The sequence below is a fragment of the Platalea leucorodia genome, assembly GCF_965183815.1.
Source record: "Platalea leucorodia genome assembly, chromosome: W".
Lineage (NCBI taxonomy): Eukaryota > Metazoa > Chordata > Aves > Pelecaniformes > Threskiornithidae > Platalea > Platalea leucorodia.
The window spans coordinates 39,547,647-39,564,806 of NC_138859.1; positions in this window are offsets into that span (position 1 = coordinate 39,547,647).

The following is a 17,160-nucleotide window of genomic DNA, read 5'->3' on the forward strand; positions in this document are numbered from 1 at the left end:
ATATACACAAGCAAGACCTCACTTTGGCAACTGTAAAGTGGTAGAACTCCAGATGGACAGTTGTCATCTTTATACTCTAGTCATCCCTCCATTATTGCCATCTGCCTCCATCCTATGGAGGCCAGACCACTTATTTGCATAAACTCAGCCACAAAACTCCAAGGTGGAGGAAGATGGTGTGGTGGGTTGACCTTGGCTGGACACCAGGTGCCCACCAAGCCACTCTCTCACTTCCCCCTCCTCAACTAGATAGGGGAGAGAAAACTATGACAAAAGGCTCATGGGTTGAGATAAGGACAGGGAGATCACTCAGCAATTACCATTATGGGCAAAACAGACTCAACTCAGGGAAATTAATTTAATACATTGCCAATCCAGAGTAGGGTAATGAGAAATAAAACCAAATCTTAAAACACCTTCCCCCCCACCCCTCCCTTCTTCCCGGGCTCAACTTCACTCCCAAATTCTCTACCTCCTCCCCCCAAGCAGCACAGGGACACACACATAAGTCTGAGCTTCTCCACAGTAAGACAGGGGTGTTTGCAAGGGTTTGGCCATTCTCAGTGTTAACAATTCAGTTTGAGAAGGTTAATGACAGCTTTCCAGCCAGTTTACAGGACAAATTCTCCTATCTGAGGTCTGGCACAGCTCATCTCACCTGGTGAGAGCTCACAGTACATGACAGTTATTTATCATACCTTTGGAGAACTCAGTATCTTTGAGAATCATATCTCTGGAGCGAGAGAATTAGCTGCTAAACTAAGAATGTAAGGACAGATAAAGGCTACCTTAACACAAGTTCATATTTTAAATAGCTACTTCTTGATATCTGAGTTAAGCCACTAGACTAGCACATAATCCCCTCAGGTTTTACTTTAAAATTTCACTGGGGCAGGGAGCAACATTACATAGCAGTAATCTAGTCTGCTTGGGGTACGAGAGTCTCAGCCACACTTAAGTTTGGATTCTGTGCTTTAGACCCAAGTCAAAGCTGTGCTACAGTGCAAGGTATTTGTCACACTTTAGCTTTTCTTAATGAAGAGTGCTGGTGTGGTCTACATGCCAGCAACTCAAGTGAGGTTAATATCTTCTGTTTGCAGTTCTTGCTTGGAGGCTTCCTCTTGCAGTACTCAGTCCCTTAGTCTTCCCTTAGTCAGACTGCAGGAGTAAAGCAACAAGAGACTAGAACTGTCCTATTACACTTGAATTCTGAGTTCATCTGAAAAGAGCCAGCTAGCAGTGTGGCAGGATTAGAGATGCACGTGCTTTCATGCAGGGAAAGTCATGCCTTCAATTATACTGGCATAGTGAAGAGCAAGATCATTCTCACAGCAACTATGTCAGCAGACTGTTAAGTGATGTCTTTTGAATCTTCTCCATGTAGGTAAGTCCATTGCTATCACCACAGCTTAGTTACTTGCTATGCAATTGTATGGCCCATTTTAACTACTATGCTAAATGCACTATTTCAAATCTTAGACTACAGATGTTGTTTCCCTGGGAGAAGTGCCCCAAACTCTTGCCTGTATCAGTAGCTACACACCACATTTTGCTCACTCACTTTTCAATTTACTCCAGAAAGGGCTTGTTAAGAGGCCACTAGTAGCATCTCCCTCCTTTCCTATAGGGACTATCCTGTGAAAAGTGATTATTGATCACTCCTTCAGGGAAGACCATTTCAGGCCCTCAACACATAGGCCTTGAAGTATGAGCTGTTACCTATTATCTCAAGTCAGGCAACTCCCCATTCAAACATTGTACTTATTTCCACACATCTGCCCTGGAAAAAGTCAGTCTTAAGACTTTGGGCATACTGTGCTCTTGGTGTCTTCTCTGAACTCCCTACAAGGGGAGCTGTTGGAAGTGACAAGACATCCTTGAAATACCTGTTTCTTAGCAAGAACTGAAGCAGATGCCAAACAATTTTGTCGAGCAACATTTAGTTTCCCCTCAAGAGATGCTTTCACAGTTATCCTTTATTTGAGCAAGGGGTGGCAACACAGTAGCTGCTCTTAATGATTCAATTTCTGTCCTGTGCACAGGGAATTGAGAGTCTTCATTATGGCTGTAGTCTGTCACAGGATTTAAAGACTGGACAACGATTCTATGAGTCTGTGATTCTATGACAATAATCTTCACCCAACAGACAGGCTTTTTCCCCTCAGCAGACAAAGATAATTGCCTTAATGTTGATGAAAGGCTGTCTGAGAAGACATTAGGGACACTGAAAAAAGTCAGAGGCAAGACAGATAAACATCTGCTCAGCACTCTAATACTTTGTCCTTTTTACAGCCCATGTTCCTCCTTTGTCTCTTGATACTGCAAGTACATGATTCAGCTTAAAGAATTATTGCATGTAAATATTAACCTCAAATTAGAATCTGAGAGGCCAGGAAAGGACAAGAGAAGCTTTTACTGTCAAATGCAATATAGCCTGTTAGGATGAAGTAGTAAGTAGAAGCACAGCAATAGTTCAAGTGCTGAACATGCTTCAGGTTCTTCTGGTTAGAAGGTTATATCAGGACCTGCATAATGTATCCTTAGAAATATCTCTAGCCATCAAGTTCTTGACAGAAGAGCTGTCTTCAGAAGGGTGGTAGACAAGCTGTCCACTTGAGTGAATTCAAGACTTCAGTTTTGCAGGCTGAAGAAATAGACTAAAGGCTAACAGCAATACATAAAATGACTAGAAAGAGTCAAAGCTGTAAAGCCAGATACATTTACTAATAATGGACAATCTTGACTAGCAGCATTCTACCCACATTAGAAGTATAATAGTGCATTTGTGTGAGCCCTTGTATGACTGACTGACATTTGCATCTAACAAATCCCTATGTGCATAACTGGCTATCACATTTTCTGCCTAGTTCCTACTGCAATGATAGTGCCCCAAGTAGTCTTGAGAAACACTAGGCATTGTGCTATTCAGACTTTTACCTTTTAAACAGGGTCATTCATGCTGAGGCATCAAATAAAATATCATAAGTGTTGTTTCATTACTAGAATACCCATTGCTCTAGCATATGACAGTGTCCGAGTTCAAGTTAAATAAACCTCCTGCAACATGACACAAGATTACTATGATTTAGATGGAAAACTCCAGCTGCTTGCTCTGATGAAAGCACTACCATTAGTTTGTCTCCTCTATGAAAATAATCAAATTAATCTGTTAAGAACTAGCATAGTCAGCGACTAATACACATCAAAGATATTAGCCTTACCTACAGGTAGGGTTATACCTGATATATATTGTTCACACTAATACATAACAAGTACCTGCTTGAAGACAAGTGGTGGAAGAGTTCATAGCTTAGGGACTGTTCACCTCCAGTTTATGCTATGTCTGGAATGCAAGAACAGCATCACTTGCCAGAAAGTCAACTAAATACAGGGTCTTATTCTACCAAGTCTAACCCAAGCCCCTGTAGTTAGTCTTGTAAGAGAGAACTGAAAAGGATGTTGACCTACCTTACCTGACAAGCGAAGCTACCTATCATTCCCTCAATCAGTAAGGTCTAGATTAATGATGCCCCCACCACTCAGTTTCTCCTGTGATTCCTTGATAGCAAGGAAACCAAGATGTGTTTTTTTTTAACCCAAGTTAAAACAAAACAAACCCCAACTATTCAGCTGTCCTGTTTAGGCCATAGGTAGTTAGAAAACCAATTTGTGGTTAAGAGATCATTTGCTTGGTATCATGGCCTTGGTTAAGCCAGACACTCAGCCTGTTGGCCACAGTATTTCCAGATTAACAGGATTTTACTTTAGGGAGCTGTCCCTACTTCTTTCATGCAACTTCCTTTTAAGCCCTGTTTGATGTCCTCTCACCTAGAAGAATATGGATCAATACTTTGCAGAGGTATTAAGGCAGCCTTATGCCAAGGGCTTCTTCTACCAACAGGAATACCCTTTTGCAATAAGCTACAGCTGTACTTACATATTGGAGAATAGGGCACATGGTCCAGCTGTCTTGATCATATACAGCCAGTAATGAGAAACAGGGAAGGGTGACATCCACCTACTTAGCAGGATAGAAGTGTGATAATAGACACCTCAGGGAATGCCTCCTTCATGCTGCTCCCTTCCCTCCAGTACCTACTGTGAAGTATATAGAAATTTTATTACTCTAATTAGTCATGTCAGCTACAGTTGTTGGCATGTACCATTGCTGGTACATGATCATGCCTGTGAATCACTACCCAGACATCTTACCATTTTAGTCTATTTGCCAACTGCTATTTCATCAGTTGATCAGAACAGTGTTATCAGTGCATCAGTCTGATCTGTTTGGTTTTTAGCAAGAACATAGAATTTTAAACTAAGTTTCCAAAAGTGCTTTCTGCACACTTGAATCACTGGAATTACAGACAAGTGAACATCACTAAGTTAACAGCTGGAACTGAACAGATCACTCAGTTCAAGTGGTGCAATTGGACCAGTACTTTTTACCATTGTACTATGCTTTTGAGCACATCATTACTGATGAGATGATTAGTTACTTCTCAACCCAGCTACCACAGTAGCTCTATTTTGGATCCCCCCCCTTGTCATGGGAATCAATACAGCTGTTGCAGGACTATTAGAACAGAGGTCTCAGGAGAAGTCATGACTAGTTTAAACAAACTGGTATGATATAAATTAGCAACTATTGCCCTCTGTTTACTTTTAAGGAAGAAAGTGAAATGCTCTTCATGTGCTATTGCTAACTGGTTCCTTGAAGATTTCATCTCAAGCTGAAGGGAACTAGCACTATCATAGCCTGTTTGATAGACAAGAGTTATTCTTCAACCAGGCACTTCAGTGTCCAAAGGTAGTGTTCAGACACCTAGCTAGTCTATCTCAACTTATGAGTTGTTCCAGGAATAATGCAGCATCTTGCAACAAGTCTTGGTAGCAGTCTTTCCAACCTCTGTGTTCAGCATTTAGCATACCAGCCTATTAGTTAATTTCTCAGATTAAAAAACCTATTCACTCTCAGCACCAGCAATACCAGCATCTTAACTCCAGATTCTTCTTTTACAAAGAGGTTGATAGATATTCTAGTATACTCTTTCAGAAGCATCCAAGGACAAGTGTCAGCCTTCCATCCTGCTCTAGAATTTACCTTCCATCAGCCAGGCTAGCAGCTGTTTGCAGCTAAATCTGCTATTCAAGCTACTAGAAAATTACTTCTTACTCATATAGTGACCCATGTGCCCTCCTTTAAAGCACAAATAACCCTGCTTTGAGGGAGCACAGAAGATAATCTATAAGGTAGAAATACAGGTTGCAATATTAACACTACATTCTTAGTCTTCCCAACTTGTCCTGTCCCTTCCTAGGAAGAAGGTCTCATCCTTAAGTGTTTTAGCCATAGGGCAGGCATATTCGAGTTCTCATAGGAGACTTGCAGTTATGTGACATATCAGCATTAAGAGTTCAGTATACTTTGCTAGAGGAGCCAGTTACTAACTGACATGGTCATGAAGCCTCCCAAATGTAAAGGTCTATTATCCTGTCCCTGACTGACTTGTTCACTTCAAGAGATAATCCTCATCAAACATTTCACTTATTGCTTAAGGATGCAACATAAACTGACAGAGCAGCAGGAAATTCAGCTCCTAAGCCAATAGTCTGTCCTTAACTATCCCTGTAATGTCCGAGCTTTGAGCTTTAGGGTGACATGCACCAGCTATGAAGCTTTATTAGAAGCTTTTAAAAACCCCACAGATACTTGGGAGTAAAGGTCTGCTGCAGGGCATTTCAGCTGAGACACTTCATCCTCAAGCACTTCATAGCATATGCAAGGCACATCCTTTCAGCAGAGGGGAAACTGGAATGATCTATGTCCCCATCAATCAGGGCTGACACGAGTTAGATGGAAGATGATGCTTTGTTCAGCACTCAGCTTGTATAAACAAGCTAATCCTGTTGAAACTGGTACCTCTTGTTTATTGACTAGGCCTGCCACTATGCTTCATCCAGCTTCTTTATAACCCTGAGACCCTTGAATCCAGATACAGCCTCAAGCCCAGGTTCCTAAAGTCAGGTTTTTTTGTCAGTTACAGTACTTAGACACCTTATTCTATTTGATCCTTCTAACATAACCCCAAGTTGTATTTCTGTGGAGTCCATGCTGAGGCAGGGGAGTAGTGGCTTATTCTTGGTTGTGTTTCACAGCAGAAGCTCATTAAGACCTCTTAGCAGTCCTACTCTGAAATTTCCTGGGAGTGGGTGTATGTGTCTCAATTCTACTAATAATCCCTTAGTCTACATGCAAGAACTAGGGTTTTTCTCAAAATCCTTGCAGATTACAAGGTGCCTTCATGCTATTTCTTCATCATTTCTTTTGACAGAATCTAGCCAGCAAGCAGGATTTGTACCATCAGTACTGTTTCCAGAGGAAGCTGGCTTTCTCTGGATGTGGAATTTATTGCTTCATTGTCCAAGCAACTTTGCTTCTGAAGTGCTCACATATTGCTAGCCTTGCTGAATGAAGTCCACAAGCATTCCCAAGAACTGGGTTAACCCAGCAGGCCACACAAACATCCTAGCAGTGTAAAGGTCACCAGGAGAAAAGAGCATCAATAGGAGAGAAAAAAAAAAAACTGTAGGTTTGGCAACAATACTCAGTGACTACAGCATATTATATGCTTTTATTTACTTCATATCTCAAGCTGTCATTTTTATCCTAAACATCCTGTCCAGACACCAGCCCTTGACTCCCCTTCCTTGACACTAAGTACATTTATTTGCTTTTGCACAGAGACAAAAATCTAAGAGCTTTTTGCCACCCTTTGCATAAATCATATTCACCTGTTTAGAGTGCTTCTTTCCATATCTGCTCATGAAGTAAAAGCCTTAAGCAAGAAGTATATCCATAGCTGCTACTGGTCTGTAGTGTCCAATAATAGAGTCATGCAGGCACTTTGACAAGTAATACTCTTCTCAATGAGAAAGTGGGTTGTGTACTACAGATGTATACTTGGAAACACAGCAGAAGGCACACATTAGAATAGATAACCATCTCTACCTTCACAAGAGGAAGCTGATGCCAGATTTTTGGCATTTGGCCTATCCTTCCAACTGATAGTGCTGAGCACAACTGCTGGTACTCAGCCAATAGCTTTGTTTGAAGTAAAAGCACAACAGATGAGAAGTATCATAAGTTACAGGACTATCAGAGTAGTGCTCATCATTCTCCCAGTCTCCTGTCTGCGGTGACAAGCACAAAAGACCCTGTTAGATTCCCCTCAGCAGAACCATCTCTTTATTTAAGACTTGGAGCACCTGGCATTCACTCCACTTTACCCTGAGCCTTCCTAAACTAGCAAACTTCATGACTTGGAGTGAAGCCTCTGTTTTGATGTTTCACCTGACATTCATTTAGCACTCACATTTACTATTCACACTTACTATTTCTACCACTTGGTTGTTCTCCTCCTCCAAATGCAAACTCTAGTGAGTTACTATTAATAGAAATTTCTGCTTTAGACTTGACCACATCCTCAGACCATTCAGGGAATTTTGGAAGTCCAATTATGCCTCAAGAGCAATTGCATTGGATGTGACTGCAGTGATTCTTTAAATGTACATGGTGGATTACTCCCTCAGACAATCCCCTTCTCAGCTGAAGGCTTCCTTTTGTATCCGATTTGCCCCTCTGATTAGCCACCTACTGCCTTACCCACCTCCTGGAAGGTCCTATAATCACCTAATGGAAACTCATCTGAAGACCTACTAGCATTATAACTGCCAATAGGTCACTATCAGACACCAGGATATGTTTTCAATTTACCAGCACCTGATAAGTCTTCACAGCCAGCTAGAATACATAGCTTCATAATTACTTTTCTCTAATTGAATCTGCATCTCTACTTTGCCTATCTACACAGGAGTTCCCATCCCTAAGCATACCTATGCCCATTCCTTAGCATACAATGGGCAAATCTAAGCCTACATGCTCTCAGATTTGGTCCATTTTGGACAGTCTTGTTTATGGAAGTTACAGAAGACTTCTGAGGCAAAAACATAGCCTTTTAAGGCAAACTAGCTTCATTAAGAAAAGATGGAAACAATTCCTCCCCCCCCCCCCCCCCAAGTTAATCCTACCTTACTAGTGGATTTACATGTTTCCCTAGCAAGTGCTCAAGTAACCAGCCTCAGCTTATCCAAGGGGTAGAAACTCTGCTACTGAGAAGTCTAGCTGTATTAGCAACACCTGTATTTATCTTACTGCTCAGAGCACAGGCACTACCCCAACAAAAGTGTTATCATATGATGATCATTAGACTTGGAGTCTCACCAAAGAAGAAGTTAGTTTTTCTGACAAGATAGAAGACTCATTTCTGTTAATCCTGGACATCTTTAACTATGCTTATTTACTACAGACACAAGTAGCATCCTGAGATTAACCAGCATATAAGGGGTGCTCAGCAAGGACGCTCTATCCAAAACAAAAGCACACCCCTGCTTCACAGCATCCTAACCCTTTCCTCCTCTCTGCTACTAGAGAAATTATTTCATCTCAGTTATTTATGTGAAATTTTGTGCTTATATACCTATTTTTTTTTTCATTTCTTAATCCCCTCCTCTCCACACACACAAAAGTGAAAACGCGTGTTTCATTTACTTTGCGCTCTAGCTTCCTTAGGGCGCCGGCCCTGCTAGAGCCCAGAGCAGGATGCAGACAGCTTCCACCCTGTCTCAGCGAGGACACGCTCCTCCACAGCCTGGCTCGGGCAGCGCCAAGCTTCCCCCCACCGCCCCCACACGCAGCGGCACGGCCGAGCTCAAGCGCTCCCGGAACCCTCCCTCCACTCCTCCGCGCTGCCAGCGCCGCAATCTCGCCGGCTTTCGGTGGAAAAGCGCAGCCCCACCGGCACCTTTTGCCCGGGACTGCAATAAGATGCGAGTAGACGAGACAGGCTGAGCTCGGGCCTGGCCACAGTTGGAGCCCCCCCCCCCCCCCCGCCCACCTCTTTGTTAGCGCCCACCACCCGCGGCACGGCCGCTCCAGGGGGCCAATGGCCCGGGCAGGCCCGCCACAAGCACCGTCTGTCACATCCTTGGGGGGGGAAAAAAAGCTCTCCCTTTTCCCCCGGTGACAGCCCCCGCATGCTTTGCGGGAGCTGAGCCCCGCTCGCAAAACTACTTACAGGCTAGATCCGTGCTGATCCGTGCATAATCCAACAACTGCAGCTGGTAGCCTGACTGGGACTGGGGCCTTGGTTAAATATTCAGTTGTACTCTCGCCTTCAGATCAGCTAGCCACTCACAGCGAGAGATATGGTTTTAATCAGACGCTGGCAGCTGAGGACTACCCAGGAATGTGCTATGATGTTTTTGCTGCTTGGTCTTGGCTACTCCCCCTCAACGTGTCGGTGCTCATAAGCTTAACCCCTTGCGAGCCGCTGCTTCGGCCCCTGCTGCGGGTGGGAGGGAGCTGGGGCCCGGGACAGCCCCCTCCCAGGAGGGGGTCGGAGCCCCCCGGAGGACACGCCGGGAGGGGAGGGGAGTGGGAGACCGGGCGACCCTGCGGGGGCACGGAAATGTGTGGCGCCCACAGTTTGCAGGGCACAGATATTTATGCTTCTTAGGCAGCAAACGCTCTTCTAGAAAATGGGTCCCCTCATGTATCTGCATAAACGTGGGTGCGGTGATGGTGTTAAAAAGTCCAAGTCTAAAGCAACAGCTTTTTTTTTTTTTTTTTTTTTTGCAAAAACACCAAAACCAAAATACCACCCTCTCCCCTCCAAATCTGTGGCTATCTATCTGAACCAAAATATTGGGTCAGTGCAATTCAGTTTCTGGATCACATCCAGACCTGACCTTTGTACATCTTTATTCAAACATCTATCATGTTTTGTTTCCCAGTGCAGTACAGCTGTTTTCCAACTTGTATGAAAGAGCCTCTGATAAAAAAAATCACATTTTTGTCCTTGTAGCAGAGCTTCTTAATTTTTTTTCAAGGCTGTAAACTTAGCCTAACATTTATTTTCTCAAAACAGTGAAAAATATTTCTGTTCAAAACTGTGATATAGCCCTCTACAGCAATACCCAATTTAAAAAGAGAAAAAAGAGCAATATTTTCCCTGCAGTTTTAATACATTTGTTTGATATTTCTAAGTGTTTTGGAAGAGGGAAATATTTAATACAAAATTATTTTACTACCGGGGAGTTCAGGGCTCAAAACTGGTGGATGCATTTGGTCATCATCCATATACAAAGCTACCAAATGATACAATACTTTCCTTGATATGCTGTGGTACTCTTTTTTTATGACGGACCACTCAGGTGTGGAATAACAAAAGTGGTAGGAACCCTGTGCCTGAGGTGACTAAAAGCTAGTAGTTGTGTTTCACTTGCCTGTATCTGTCTTTCAGAAGTGCTAATTTTAACCAAAAAGGACTCATGAGGGACATGTTTTTATACACTAGCTTAGTGTTCACAGAAGGAAGTGCATGCTATGTAAGTAAAGAGGCATTTGCTACAATTAACAAGTTGCTGGCTATGCACATGTCGGTATTTGCAGGATTAGATCTGAATTCCTTGGGACACTATTGTATTCGTGTTTAACAATGTTGGTTTTGTACAGTTTGCACTGCACTGTACATTGTTTTGAACACCTTGTGCTTAGAGACCTACCAGCAGGACTGGAGCTTCTTGGTGCTGGAGCAGTATATATTTTAAAGAATAATACTTTGCTCAGCATGCTTTGTGGAAGTGAGTTACACAGACTGCCTAACATGAAGGATGAGATTGTGCCTAGTTTAAACATGGTGCAGTAGCAAAGCAACTTCTATAAAGCAGCCCAGCCTGGTGCTGGCATAAACAGGATTACCATTTCTGCTTTGCCTAACACAAAACCTAGGCACATTTCATTGAAATACCTTGACTAGTCGCACTAATGGTTACAAATATGATTTAAACTATTTGTTGTTAAATTTGGAAGAGATGAAAATGCTTTTCATTTGCCAATAGAGAGCAGTTTTAAGAGCCCTTTTGAGGAACAATGAAATTACATCTACTACAGAAATGCCAAGAGGTCCTTCACTATCTACCAGCACTTGGGACGTCACTAATAATCTCATGGAAAAACTTTTTTTCTGATAAATGGTTAATAACTAACTAACTGGAAAAAATTACAGTTTTCTTAGAGAATAAAATGTCTCAAGCCTTGAAGGACTGCACAAGCTATTTTGTAATTCAACTTAGAACAGCTCCCCTGATGTCCTACATTGTTGAGCTAAATGCTAAAATTCAGAACTGTTACATTAAACATATGTAATAGGATTGCCTTCTGAACATGGGAGGAATCCAGGCAGAAAGCCCCACAGGAATTCAGTTATTTAATCTATACTGAACAGGACTTAAAGGGCATGCTTTACACTTTGTGAAAAGTAAAAGGTTGTTTATTTTGCCACAGTAAAAACAAAATCAAATAGACAGTGGCTGTTATGACTTTAAGCCTGACTATTAAAAGATTATAGCAGAGAGAGTGCTATGTTTTCCAGGATGATGACTTTTTTTTCTCATATTTGTTGTGTCTGATCTTACTATTGCTGGCATAGGTTCAGTGCCCTACCCAAGGGTTTTTTTAAGTTAACCGCTTATTATATAGAACAGTATCAGTCTCAGCACTTGCCAAACACAAGCCATTTTTCAGCAGGTCTAAAATTATCTTGAAGTTGCAGCTGGAAACCTTCACCTCAGTGAGTTTTTCTATTGCTTTTCCAGACATTAACTCTGCCCAAACCACAGTCTGTCATTAGGATCACTGGGATTCCAGTCTGGGTGGAAACTGGGGTAGCAGCGTGAAATAAAAACACCAAAGTGCAGAGACCTTCAGAAGACATCAACTTTAACTTTAGAAACGTGAGTGCCTTGAAAGCAGTATCAATAACAGTTTGTGGAAAATCTGCTTGCAGCAAAGCAATGTGGTAGCTAATCCTGCGATGGCTTGCTCAAGAATGCATGGTTTATTATTAATCTTTTAAGATTTTATTGGAATGTGCTTCCACAGTGGTGTCGCTGCCTTTGTGGGCTTTGCTGTGTGTGTGTCATCTTGTCCATAATTAAACTTTTCACTGACAGACCTGGGACTTTTTTTTGTTAAACCTCCCACTTTGAATGCTGGAATTTCATTTGAACTTTAAATACTGCTAATACCTTGGAATTTGCCATAAGGTAAACTGTCTGCTCCTGGAAGCTTCCCTGCACTGCTACAGATGTTGTAGACACACGATAAGTGACTGAATGTAAGAAGACTTGCAAACTTGTGTCTTAGTGTTAAAAAAAGGCCGACAGGAATGAAGTAGTTGTTCAGATGCTCAGGTTGTCCCTAGAGAATTCTCACTTTGGAATATATGGGAATGAAAATTAATGGAAAACTGGCCTAGAAAGTACTTTTCCAGTGAAGCTTCACTGCTGTCAACTGAGAGAAGGCAAAATATGTCAAAGGAAACATGAAGGAAGAATTTGTACTTCAGCCTTTGGACTTCTTGGCCAAGTTTCTCATGTGACTTGGACTTGCTGACAGCTTCTTTTTATAAATTCAGTTAAAGTCCACTGAATATCTGAAGCAAAAAGCATCCTTGCTATTTTAAAAACCTTAAATTACAATCTATAGTTCATTTTAGTATAGCTCTAGGCATATCTGGGAAATGCAGTCCACAGGTAATAGCCTTGGTACCCAAATGCTGGATCATCAACAGACCTCAAACCTGTCTTGAAAATAGTTTCTCCTAGAATCAAGAATAGACTTGAATAATTATTTAATCCAAGGCATGTTTGTTGAAGCCCAAGTTTGGGCATCTCAGGCTTAGACTGCCACAGGGATTTAAATTGGTAATATGTTCAGCCATTTAGAAGTGACTGAATAAGAGAAGTATAAGAGCTATTGCCCCTCAGCCAAGGTACAACAGCACTCTCAGTCTGTGCCTTAACCAGCTGCAATGCAAGGTAAAACAAATTATTTTAAATTGCCTTCAGTGGTATTTGCTAACAATTTAAGCTAACCTCTCTCTCAGCTGATGACTGCTAATATTTGGCTGAGAAAGGATGACTTCCCATAATACTTTAACCTCTGTCATGCTTGAGGCAGGGATATTTTGGGAGAAGATGGTGAATTTTAGGACTGGAAGCTCATGCATTGCCATTATAGCTCTGTGGCTCTCCAGCCCTGAGGTTCTACCTGTCCAATGTGGTCACCAGCACAATGCAGGCTTCCAAAACAAGAGAGACATTGTGGGGCTGTTCAGCATTTTTTCATATCTCCTTTCATCTGCAGCCATAGTTTGCCTCAGGCCTGTCTGTGGATGTGTGCCAGCATGGAGGGTAGGCATGCTCTTACGTCACACAACATGGTCATGGTGTGCAGCTTACATGGTGCCTCTGTTCCTAGCATGGCTGTTCTTGGCTCAATGGCTAGCAGATTTTAGTTGAAGCAGCAGTGACATTTCCATCACTGAAACCCAGTGCTTGGTCACTGGTATGGTCAATCAGGACCATGAATTCATCTGAGCAAAAAATATGCTGGTAGGCAATATAATCTCATTTGAAAGAGAACACTGCCCCCACTCACATTAAATAAATAAACACAATATTTTGTTTGGCAGCCCTCAAGATGAAGAAAGGCCTATATTCAAGCCATGTTCTCTGACTGTGAGGCTACTCTGTAAAAGGTGGGAGGCGACCACTCTCTGTCTTGAAGGAAGTGTGGCCAGTATCTGTGGCCCAGACAAAAGTGTATGTATGTGCATACAGGAAGGTATTTTGGCCATGGTGCATTTCCCTGGAGAGGTGCTATGTCCAGAAGAGAGGGAGAATTTCAGATGCATCCCTCTTGCCAGTGTTTCATGTTGTCTGGCTGTAGCTCCCTCTGTTTGTGTGCATTTGTATTGGGTGTGGCTGGGATGGAGTTAATTTCCCCATAGCAGCCCTCATAATGATGTTGTGCTTTGTATTGGTAGGTAGACAGGTGTTGATAATACACCAGTAATTTGGCTACTGCTAAGCAGTGCTCCCACAGCATCAAGGCTGTCTCTCCAACATTCCCCCCACCCCCCCCCCCACCCCCCCCCCACCCCCCCCCACCCCCCCCCACCCCCAAAGGCCAGTAGGCTGGGGGTGGGCAAGATCTTGGGAGGGGACATAGCCAGGACAGCTGACCCAAACTGACCAAAGGGATATTCCATACCATATGAGGTCTGCTCAGCAATAAAAGCTAAGAGAAAGGAGGAGGAAAGGGGGCATTCGTTATTATGATGTTTGTCTTCCGGAGCAACCACTATGCATACTGAAGCCCTGCTTCCCTGGAAGTGGCTGGACATCGCCTGCTGATGGGAAGTAGAGAATAAATGTTTTGTTTTACCTTTGCTTCCGTGCACACCTTTGCTTTTGCTTTTATTAAACTGCCTTTGTCTTGACCCACAAGTTTTTTTCCATCTTATTTTCTTCCTCTCTGTCCTGCTGAGGAGGTGAGTGATAGACTGGCTTGGTGGGCACCTGGTAGCCAGCCAAGGTCAACCCACCACAGCGTTATATGTTCTGGCTCTGTTTTTTGAGTCCACAGCTGTCACCTGACTTTTGGGCTTCATAATATTTAGCATCCAAACATGTGAGCCTCTTCTGGGGTCTGGCCCATCATTCCTAACCTGTACAGATTGTTAACTGGAGTTTGACAGTTGACCTGCTTAGCTGTGTTTGCAAATTCTGCTAAAAATGCCTTGATGTTTTATGTGTCTAAATAGCTTTATAAACCTAGTCTTACTCCTTTCAGTTAATTGAAACCTGTTTTTGGCATGCTGTACAATTCCCTGTCTATATGTATCAACATGAAATCTTGTCCTTAACCCTTGTGATCTGTAAAGTGAAGTTTGCATAAATTACACATTGTAGATGATTTAGATCTAAGCAAATCCAGAAGAATGTATTAAAACCCACAGAATCTTATTTGATGTAACATAATCAGGTGTAGCCATCCTTGCTAATATGGTTTCTATTGCATTTTCAAAGATTGGCTCTGTAGTTATAGAGTGAGCAGAAGGGAATCTGAGATAATATAACTTTATCTGCAGTTCTAAGAATTAAGCCTCACCTTTGAATTTGGCCAAGTAAATGAGTATGCAAATAAGGAGCCCAAAAAGTATAAACTAGTGCCTGAAAGGTGTCAGGTACACCTACTTGAGATTGTGACATTAGCTTTGTGTTTAGCTCAGAAATAGTCAGAGCCAGGAAACAACACTGTTGGTATCAGTCATCCAGAAGAAGAAACACACATGGTTCTTTCTACTGTCTGTAGAGAAGCTGCTTTGGTTACAGCCTTTCTGTGTTCATGTACTTTCAGAAATCTTCCTCAAATGGTGTTTACTATGTAGATTAAGTCATCCTGATTCAGTTAGTGCATCCTAGAGCAGTATATTGCTCTGAAGGGCCAGCCCTGGCATATTTATGTAACAAGACTCAAAAGGAAGTATAAATACTTTCCAAAAATATTTTTGGATGAAAATATGCAATGTAGTCCTATAGGGAGTTTTGAATTAAACAGTTTGTTTATCTGCTCATCTTCTTTCTCTTATCCCATGTACCTTGTACTTCTAAGTTAGAAACACATACTATAAAAGTGGAATAAATTTTGGTTATTTTCTGTGGAGCTCCAATTTCATCCGAACATAGAACATAACATTTGAACAGCCCTTCATAAGTAAATTGCTTTTATTGCCTGAACTTTAGATAGAGTAGGGTTCAGAGGTGTAGTTTATGCTACAGAGTAACTTCACATTCAAAGTACAGACACATCTCACATCAATGATGAGTGCACATTTGGAGACCATCTGCACTGACCCATCTCTTCCCTTGTATGTGTCACTTAATTTATTCTAAAATTTACAAAATTTTGTTAATAATATTTTGGTCAAGCTGACCCATCCTTACTGCCACCTAGAAATTTTTATATTTCACCCGGAGTTAATATCTTTCTTTGTTTTTAGTTTACAGAAAAGGACATAGAGGATCATTATGCAAACTCCTATTACATATTCCTGACCTATACCAGAAAACTGAGGCTCAGCTTTGTCATGCTTTGCCTATGAGGGAAAACCAGTGATCCTTGTTGTTCTTTTAATTGATATTAATTTTACAGGAGCCCATCTGGGCCCTGAAGATCCAGGCTTGACAATACTGGGTATAGAAGACAAGAAACAGAAATAGTTCAATACGATCGCTGTCAAATATGCAGGCTCCACAGCCTCATTTCACTAGGTCACCTCATTCCCCCCATTTTGTAGGTTGAAAGTCTGAAAAGGCCTTTTATGACTTGTCTTCAGGGCATTGAGCTTTAACAGCCTAAAATGATTCCTGTTTCATGTGAAATGCTTTCATCTTAGACACCTGAGGTCTTTGACACTCACTTTGTGGCTTTGACCATGTCAGTTTGCCTTTACTTTACTCAGACTGGTAGGAAAGTTGGGGCAAAGCCATTTTGTGAGTTCAAACTAAATAAAGTTTGTAGGGTACTTGTAAGATCAGCATCAGGATATGACTCTTACTTCTCAGACTTTGCTCATTCCTCTTCCTGTTTGCTAAAGGTTTTTTTCATAAAAAGCTTCCTCTTGCTACTTTTCAGAATTTGATATGTTTACAAGTCAAATTAGATTTTGTGCTTCCCTTTGTCATAACTGATGTAAAACACTGTTAAAAGACATTTGCAATGTCATAAAATGATTATGATTTGACAAATCTGAGAATACTCAAATTTGATCGCCTCTCCCCAGCTGTAGCATTCCAGCAACCTGGAAGATAAGAACACACTGTTGTTATTAGGAGACAAATGATTTATAAAATGGATTCAGGATTTTCCTAGTAAATGCAAGTTACTAGACTACTGCTTTATGAAATAAATTTGGATTTCTGATAAACAGTGTAAAATATTATAGAAACATGGAACAAATTCATCTACATAAATCTGACTATAAAAATGTATGAAGTTTAACAAAATTTGCTTGTGCTTGGGAAAATGATTACCACATATACTGTAGCTCAAGCTGAGGAAATGACACTATAGACCATAAACTACTATATCAATGATCTCTCTACAGTGCATGGCACTAAATACTCAGAAGACAGCTTTGTTTTGTATAACTTGGCCTAGAGATAAATACAAAGATCATGGTAGACTTA